Consider the following 9,337-nt stretch of genomic DNA (forward strand, 5'->3'; position numbering starts at 1 on the left):
TGACTTGGAATTTTATTTTGTTGGTATCACCTTTTTCAACCGTTATGAGATAACCGGTGATAATCTAGTAGGGTACATTATGATTTGAAAGATCTTTACTATTGCTGTATTTTTGTAAGTTTAATTATACCACTCCAGGTCATGTGACCTATTGTTCTTGCCATCCATTTATCCCTGAAAACACGACTGACACCTATTGTTCTTATGCAAAATAAGTAATCAGTCATACTTTTATTCATATGTAAATAAGTAATCACCACACTTTAATGAAAGAAAATCATTATCATATCAATAAAAGTGTAGTGATTACTTATTTAAATATGAAAAAAGTATGACTGATTACTAATTTGCAAGAGAACAATAGGTCAAGTCGAGATGTCTAAAGCATTCACACACATTCAACAACAAAATGAAGACAATTTGTTCAACTGATATGTTATAGCATCACATTTTATTATTCATTTTAACTTTCTTTGGACCATGCTCAATGCAATATGATTTGTTGATGAAGACTGTCCATGTTTAGATTCGGCGTCTTCTTGGGTCGGACCAATCTTGTCTGTTTTGTTACATTGTTTTGTCGTAACTTGAGAAACTGGTTTACTTACAGATTCCTCTGATTTAACACTAGATGGAGGTGGTAGTAAAATATTCGACACATGCTTTTGTTGTGCAGTAGACATACATTTGAGGCGCGTAAACCGTCATCTGATCTGTGACCAGTTTGTTCTTTGATAAGCTGCTCATCGAATCCCTGATGGTACAGAGATGTTGCCGCATTAACCTGAAATTATCAAACACAAGACATATGTGACAAATATCATAGAAATAAGTACAGCCTTTTTGTAACGTTTGTGGAATAGTCGAAAGAAATTCTGTGATACTGCCGCACACACAACAAATTGTTTTGGTCAATGAATTTAATTTTATAACTTTACAGAATTCGTTTTGTGTATAAATATTTTAGTAAAAGAATAAATTACCTTGCCAGAATATCCAGTGTGCTTGTAGTCTAGCCAAGCCATCTTGCACATTTGCTTTGTGTAAAGACGTATATTTTCTGGCAGGAGAACTTGAATGTCCCTTGGCAAGGGTCATCGATAGTACAATCCCGTCCGATGTTATCATCGCCAAGTACTTTTTTTATAAGTTGAAGTACACATCGTGGATTTTATGCGCTCCATAGTAGCGGCTGCTTTTATGGGGTAGTTTGCCCGTGTAAAATCCACTTTCGTTGTTTTTACATGTCTGTCCATGGAACTCTAGGAAGTCTCTTTGGTCATCAGATCAGACAAGTTGACAAGGTCCATCTTGACCAGTCGAAAACCCGAAAATGGTATTGAATGCCTGATGCATCCACGAGGCAATCACATGCATCTACAGATTGAATTCCTTCTCGCTAGCCAATAGCCAACAAGATAGAGTAAGGCAAGCCATTTTATTTAACCAATCAGACTAAAACAGTTTCCTTTTACACAGGTGCATTAAACCATTCTGTAACCCTTATTCAAATGCAGATTTGCAGTTGACCAGAGCCCTTGTCCTACTTGTCTGGGATAGGTCATTCTCCCCGGACTCGCATGCCAGGTGCATAATAACCTCTGTGAACCTTTCGACGTACAATGGGTCACTCCATTCCATTGTGGGTATTCAAATCAAAAGTAGATTTATTGACAGTAATTTTTCAAATTTTAGAGAAGATTGGCCTGTTTTTCGTGGTATAAGTCGTTAATCGCACCTCGTAGGTGTGCTGTTACAGTTGTAATCACCACACTTATGGTCAGGAACTTGTAAACATCACTCGGCCTTCGGCCTCGTGATGTTTACAAGTTCCTGACCATAAGTGTGGTGATTACAACTGTAACAGCACACCTACTCGTGCAATTAACTATACTAAATACATGTCTTGATATTGAACTTTTCTAAGGGGGGGTTTAAGTCAAAATTTCTGCTTTAGAGAGGAGGGGGTTACTCAAATGCATCATGGTTGGCAGAGCGGGGTTACTCAAAATTTCAGAGTTTCCGATGAAATTCCTACCACACCCAAAGGCCGTAAACGATGACCGCTCCCTTATAAACATGGCTGTCCCGGCAGTTCAGCCGAGTGGATACTTTCGTCCGAGCACACAAAATCAGATATCTGACCCTTCGTAGGACCATGGAGTCAGTGATTTACAAACTCCATTATCTGGCCGAATGTTGCCCCGAAATGCAGTCTGTGCAGCCATAATAAACGAAAGCAAAATGCATGTTATCCGTTACAAAATACCTGCCATGTGAGGGCAGACTACAGGGAACTCTGACTGAATAATAGTAAACAAGTAAATAAAAAGAAAGAAAACTCAAAACATAGAAAAAACGGTCCGAAAAATTAGAATAAACTAAAACAAACAAGTAAAGAAAAACAAAGAAGTAAGCAAGGAAAACGACAGACAGATCAATTGTGACTTTGGCACGGTTGAAATGCAGCTTTCCACACTGTCGAGCATTGCTATAGTAAGTCTTCAGCTCTGTGTCCCTAGAAAGCACGCCCAGGTTATAGCTACGTTTGTATCCCTGAAAACCAGCCAACCATATCTGGAATCTGGTCGCCATATTTCACCGTACCTTCTGCCTGTTTACAGTGAATTGAAAGTTCAGCTGTAGAGAGAAATAAGTACACATTAGGTTTAATTAAATCTTTACTATGCATAATCGGCACCTCACAAAATAGTATTACAAAGTGGTACACTTATTTTTCTGAATCATGAAATTATGGAATTTATTCTAGCTTTAAGCATGGAAAATATTTATTGGATAATACATTCGCCAAAGAATACTTAATCAACCTCATTTCATCACTGCTATCACTGACCAAACAGACTCAGCGAACTTATATGAATTTGAATTTGAATTTCAGATATCGCAAAATCTCTAATTCCAAACTTTGAACGGTGACCCCTCGATTGTTATTGTCGATTTAGTAAGAGAATGGTTTAAAGTTTCATTCAGGAACGTTTCAGCAAAAAGTTTAAGATTTTCAGTTTCGACGCGCATTTTACCTTTAACTGACATTGCACCACAGGATGAGGTTTTATCAACTAAGGAGGTATAGACCTTTTCTCGGTTATCCCACAATGCATTGCAGTGACTTTATCAAACACCGCATATAAGCTAAAAAAATTGAAAACATGCCTATTTGTATAGTACAACGGATTGTTATAGAAGAATGACACAAATTTGCAATACCAAATAATGCCCAGTATATAATCTATCCATCAGCGACGAAAATATAGGTCAGGGTGTAATCTGCCATAGAGTTCTATGAGTAACCACAGTCACTCGTGGTCTATTCAGCTCTGGGACTATTGCCCCCATAGACGTGTGTATATCCCGGCGGTGGCAGTCTCTGGACGGGTGGGTACCCACGCTCGTTAGCAGAGTTTGAAATGTACCCCCTTTCCCAGAATTTTACTCTGAAAAACACCCCGTTTTTTGGGAAAATCTGGGAGAAAATCACTGCGAAAAACACCCCCGTTTTTCCGATATCTGGAAGATTTTACCTAAATGTTTGCCAAGACATTTGAATACCATTATTTACCAATTTCAAAGCAAGTGTGCTGACTCTTGGTAAAAAGGGAACACATAATACACTAGCTTAGCATGGGTTGACTTTGTGTTTGATGTGCACAGTAACAGACTGCCTTGTTCAATGTATGCTTAGTAACATAATGAAAACTTGAAATACAGTGATCGTTCAATGTTTTGTCTTCACCATATGTTCATCAGTCACACTCATATACAATCACTTTCTGATCCATTTTGATCTTGTATCCGTTGATGGCTCTTGAGCTATTAGACATCATCCGTCATCTGTAGCTGCAAAAACAAACAAAAAATCCTTTTGTAGAAAAATCACTTGTAGCTAAGGGAAATTTGCCACCAGCAACAACCATTTCTTTCACTGAATTTCAGCAAAGATTGGATAAATAGTACTCTCCTGCTTTCAGGTAACTATCTATCTAATACTACAATCTCAACTGTTAATACAACTATATGTACTACAAAACACTACATGTAAATGTCAGTACAATAAACCGGGGTACAATCTACTGAATAACAGTTAATTCAACTAGAAATACTTCTTAGTACAAAACACCACATGCAACTTTTATTACAATAACCTGAACAGATAATCTACCAAATAAATGACAACCAACCCAAAGAGAAATACTACAACTACAAAACACCTCATGCAAGTGTTAGTACAATCTATAAAATGACAACTGGTTCAACTAGAAATAACGGTAGGCATTCTCATGTTGATTCGCTGACTTGAGTTGACCAGCGATGCCTTACAACTTGTAAGCTAGTAGCTATGGACCAAGCTGTGATATCGCAGTGGTGTTGTGGCGTCTATCGAACGCGCTCGGGTCAAGGGTCATCGCCACAGACCTTGGCCCGAGCGCATTCGATAGACGCCACAGCACCGCTGCGATATCACAGCCACTATGGACCAAACAGCACAGCTAGCTACATTTTTGCTGCGGATCCGTAGCCCTACCACTCCCTTTGCTGGTTGTGTTGGGGGAGTCCCCCCAACACAGCCAGCAAAGAGAGTGGTAGGGCTACGAATCCCCCAACACAACCAGCAAAGGGAGTGGTAGGGCTACGGATCCGCAGCAAGCTGTACATTTATTAATTTATGCGTTTCGCTAAGTTTTTGAAAAGACTTACTTGACTCGGAGAACTCACTTAAATTCCAACATTTGAATCACTTCTGGAATCACTGTGTGTACTCCAGGTACACATCCACAATAACCGCATCTCAAACTGTCATTTTCACTGACAAATTCCATGCAATTTCTGCACAGGTTTTGCATCTCCCGCGAAGAACACCTCTACCATCGACCGCCATATTGCTAGTCATACAGGAAGTTGTTGTTGGATGTTGAATTAGCTATCTCCCCCCCCCCCCGGTAATACAGCGTATCAATTCATAAAACACAAGAACAAAGTTAACCATCACAGGGACGGTCACTGGATTTCTAAACAGCCAGAACATACTAAATTTTAATCGAACTGATTTGAGGGGTGGGCACGTAGTTACAATCACCTCCACGATATGATGTACGATTCTCCCGGGACGGTTCTGGATCATCAGTGATTGTGGAGTAACGAACCCTGCGTGTACCCTACGGCTAAAAAGTTCTTTATCATATACCTACATTCACGTGCCAGTGTAAAGCTATGGAAGAAAGCACCCTCAGATCCGTGCATTTTTTTACGTATCACGCCCCGGCCCGGTGCCCAAATATGGGCAATCGCGAGCATTTCTGAACTATCTCGATTCTGGTTACTACGCGCGTTGCTATCCGCAAACGTTCCATTCGTACACAAAGCCAGCGCGAGATTAGGAAAACGTCTGCTCGCTCAGATCGTAGATGCGCGTGGTGACAGTGGAGCAGCGCAGGGGATATCGGCGTTTATTTCTAAATTCTAGTGAAATCCTGTGTATACTAAGTGTGTGCCTGTTCAGCATAAATTACAAGAAACTGAGATCACGCTTTTGTCCTTCTAACACCTAAATTTCAGCCTGGATCTCTGTTGGTCACGTAATTGTACGGATGTTGCTTTGCGCGTTCTGGAATTCTGCAGGTAAACAAATGACGTCATTATGTATGTCAATCCGCGACGGGAAGCGGTCATCGTATTTAGGGAGCATTCGTTATTTACGGGGAAGGGGGGGTTGGTGGAAATCAGGGGGGTTGACTTTTACAAAACCGCTTTTTAGGGGGGGGGTTAAATTTTACAATCAATGATTGAAGGGGGGTCAAATTTTACAAAGGTTTGTACTGAGTTATGGAAAACAAAATTGACTTTGGAATTACACCGAAATGTTGCTTGTGTAACCGATGTTTCGAGACGGCAGAATAATAACTGACCGAAGCTCAGCCAAATTTATTACTCTAGCAGGGCCAACAAGTCCGAGACTGGCGTTAACCTCTCTAGAGCAGCAACAGAGCATGTAGCCCTGAGTGCAGGTCTGTGTGTTCCTGGCGTATACGGCCTCCACCACAGCCCTGCAACGGTCTGAGGAGATAACTCGGGTCTCTGCAGCGAGATTCAAAATGGGGATCTCCATGGGTAAACAACTTGTCGAGTATGTTATGTTTCAGAAAATGAGCGGTTTTGGACGTTAGGAGAAGTCGATCGCATCTTTTCTGGGATTGGTTAGGAGGTAAAGGTAGGCAGGGAAAGGATTTTGCCCCAATAGAGCAGAATTTCGGCCAAAAAGACCCTTTAATCTTCATTGCGGTCCAGATCCAGGCCGCAGAGACCTCAAGTCTGTTCAAAGACCATTGCAGGGCTTTGGTAGAGGCCATATAATGCTGGGAACACACGTGCACACACCTGTACGCAGGGCTACACAGCATGGGGCATGAAATGAGGAACCAATAACACACAGTCATATAATGTAACAAACAACTTCTGTATATTACTATATTGTGTCAAATATCGGGGTCTACATATAAAATAGTAAAACCGTACTTCAAAACTATAAATATTAGTCCATGGTAACAGTAACCGTACTGATCGACCTCCTGACGGCAGGAGTTGAACACACTTTCAGAACAAAACTCTGTTCAAACCCTTTCTAAATGCTTAACAATTTCTATGGAAAACTTAACGTTACCGCAGAGGTACCTTAGACTTGACCACGCGGCTGGGAAACACAAATAGTTCACACGCGACTTTAACTAATGTTCGATGATGAGCACAATTGTAAGTCCCCTGTAATGTCTGCACATGAAAGTCGGCGACAACACACGCAATTCACTGCTAAGCAGCGTCCAGCTCAGCTACCACGGGAGCAGCCATCTTAGATCTTTTGTTTACTTCCGGTCTGAAGTCTTCCTCTGCTAACTCCGCGCATCGACAAAAGTTCAGTGGAACGATCATAAATAATGTTCTCATGACAATCTCAGACATTTGACTGAACTCATAAACGGAATAAAGTTCACAGTTAACACATAATTTGCTGCAGAAAGATCAGCTTTCAACTTGTGGTGATATTATCATCTTAGCGTGCAGTGCGTATATTGCAAATATACGGCACGGCTTTCACTTGTGTGAGCAATGTTCATTCCATCGACTAAAGTAGAGGATGGCGTAGGGTTTAAATAAACAGTCCGATCCGCATAAAATTCGATCTCTGCCACTCACCGGTTTCTTTACATATCTGCTGACTTTAGTAAGACTCAAAATAGAGAAATATCTGACTTAAAAAGCACACGCTGACACTCAACCTTCCAGTGCCAGTGCAGCATGCAACGTACAACACTCTCTGGAAAGTTCCCGTCTTGGACTCCCTAGGTATACAGTGATAACACACAAGAGCTCCCAGGCAAAATAGAAAATACACAGGTCCTCCATACATAATCTATGAAAAGCTATGAATAATTTCTTTTAAATACAAAACTAGCTAAATCTGTGTATTTATAGACTCTTGATTATTGATATTAATGTACTTGATAAGACTAGGGTAGTTGCCAGTGCATGTGTGAGCAAGAAATTTGATTTTGGAATTTCACCGAATTGTTATTTCACTATCTTGTCAGAGGAAACTATGAATAATTTTTTTCCATTACAAAACTAGTAAAATCTGTGTATTTGTGTACGCTTGATTATTGATATTAATTTACTTGATTAGACTAGGGTGGTAACAAGTGGATGTTTGTGCAAGAAACTTGATTTTGAAATGTCACCGAAATGTTGATTCACTATCTTGTCTATATGGAAACTATGAATAATTTTTTTCCAATATAAAACTAGGTAAATCTGTGTATTTATGTACTCTTGATTATTGATATTAGTGTACTTGATTAGACTAGAGCGATTACAAGTTCATGTGTGTGCAAAAAATTTGATTTTGGCATTTCACCAAAAATGTTGATTCTCTAGTATGTGAGAAAACTTTTCAGCCTGGGGCCGCAGGGTGCGAAGGGTTAATGAATCAAATCTGATGAAATTTTTTTTCATGGGGGGGGGGGGTGTTTCACATTTTACAATTGATGAATTGAGGGGGGTCAAATTTTAGAAATTTGATTTGGAGGGGGGTCGCTTTTTACGTTTCATTTGTCGCTCAAATTCCACCGCCCCCCTCCCCGTAAATAACGAATGCTCCCTTATGAAAAACTGACACAAATGACGATAATTATTTTATATCGCACGCATTTTTATCTCCTAAACAATGTTGAATATTATGTATACTACATATTAATCATTCCATAAGGTATATGATAATACCTTTACGGCCCTAATACGGCTTTTGCGGTCCTTGGTCGTACGGCGTACGGGCCCTTGCACGCTCGGGCCCTTCCGCCGTACGACCTCGGGCCGCAAAAGTCGTATCAGGGCCGTAATAAGCTTTACGGCCCTGATACGGCTTTTGCGATTGCCCATATTTTGGGGCAGCGGGACGGGGCGTGATACGTAAAAAAAATGCACGAATCTGAGGGCGCTTTCTCCCATAGCTTTACACAGGCACGTGAATGTAGGTATATGATAAAGATTAATGCGTAACGTATGCTTTGTATAATCTGGCGCGCACTGCATCATAGAACCAGTAAAAGAACTGCAGGAAGGGAGTTCACTGACGCTACATACAGTGGCGGGAGTAGGCTATATCTGTTGACTGTTCAACCTGTTCAAAATTGATTCTTGACATGGAGGTTGTTCATGAAAGGCAAATAAGTTAATGTGTTACTTCCAAGATGAGACTGAGCTGGTTTCAATTGTACGATTAAACATGAGAAAGATTGGCCGTGCATTTAGGTCTAGACTGAATACAATGAAACGGCACAGAAATCCAAATTGCAAATAAAAGATGAAGATAATGTAAGCAGTAAAAGTGACCATGCACTAGCTGAACACACATCACGGAGTCATCTATGGACGTGGAGATTTGCTCTATACACCTCTAAAACCAAGGTCTGTCAACACAGAATTCAGAAATGGAGAGGCAAACCGACGAATCGCGAGGTTTGGTTTCTCACAGGCGTACCGCGGTTTCTTATTCGTATAATTTAAGCAGATAATGAAGTATGAACAGCCATAATCTACGGGCTGACAACTGACAATAGAAAGCAAAGTTAAAACATCTTTCATTCATATTTCTATGTTAATATTTCCCAGGGTATTTATTCATCTGCTGCTGGAATAATGGTAAGATATCAACAAAAAAGCTACTGCACAGCATAAACTGAATGTTTACAAAAATAACACAAGCGGCTAAATTTACCTACGCTAAAGCCTGACAGGACAAGACAAACTTTGTCGAATGGCTATGGCAATG

General features: G+C 40.3%; 1 long non-coding RNA gene across 2 annotated transcripts; it reads right to left on the reverse strand.

Annotated features, from left to right (window-relative positions):
• Nucleotides 1-437: 437 nt before the first annotated feature.
• On the reverse strand, nt 438-5,089 carry LOC139138367 (uncharacterized). 2 transcript variants are annotated; one of them, XR_011553595.1, is made up of 3 exons: nt 4,735-5,089; nt 984-3,858; nt 438-784 (listed from the first exon to the last, which is right to left on the reverse strand). It is a non-coding gene; the product is annotated as an uncharacterized lncRNA (long non-coding RNA). The 2 variants fall into 2 exon arrangements; XR_011553594.1 differs by having other exon boundaries at nt 4,717-5,089.
• Nucleotides 5,090-9,337: the final 4,248 nt, after the last annotated feature.

Source organism: Ptychodera flava, chromosome 8, assembly GCF_041260155.1.
Source record: "Ptychodera flava strain L36383 chromosome 8, AS_Pfla_20210202, whole genome shotgun sequence".
In the NCBI taxonomy this organism is placed as follows: Eukaryota; Metazoa; Hemichordata; class Enteropneusta; family Ptychoderidae; genus Ptychodera; species Ptychodera flava.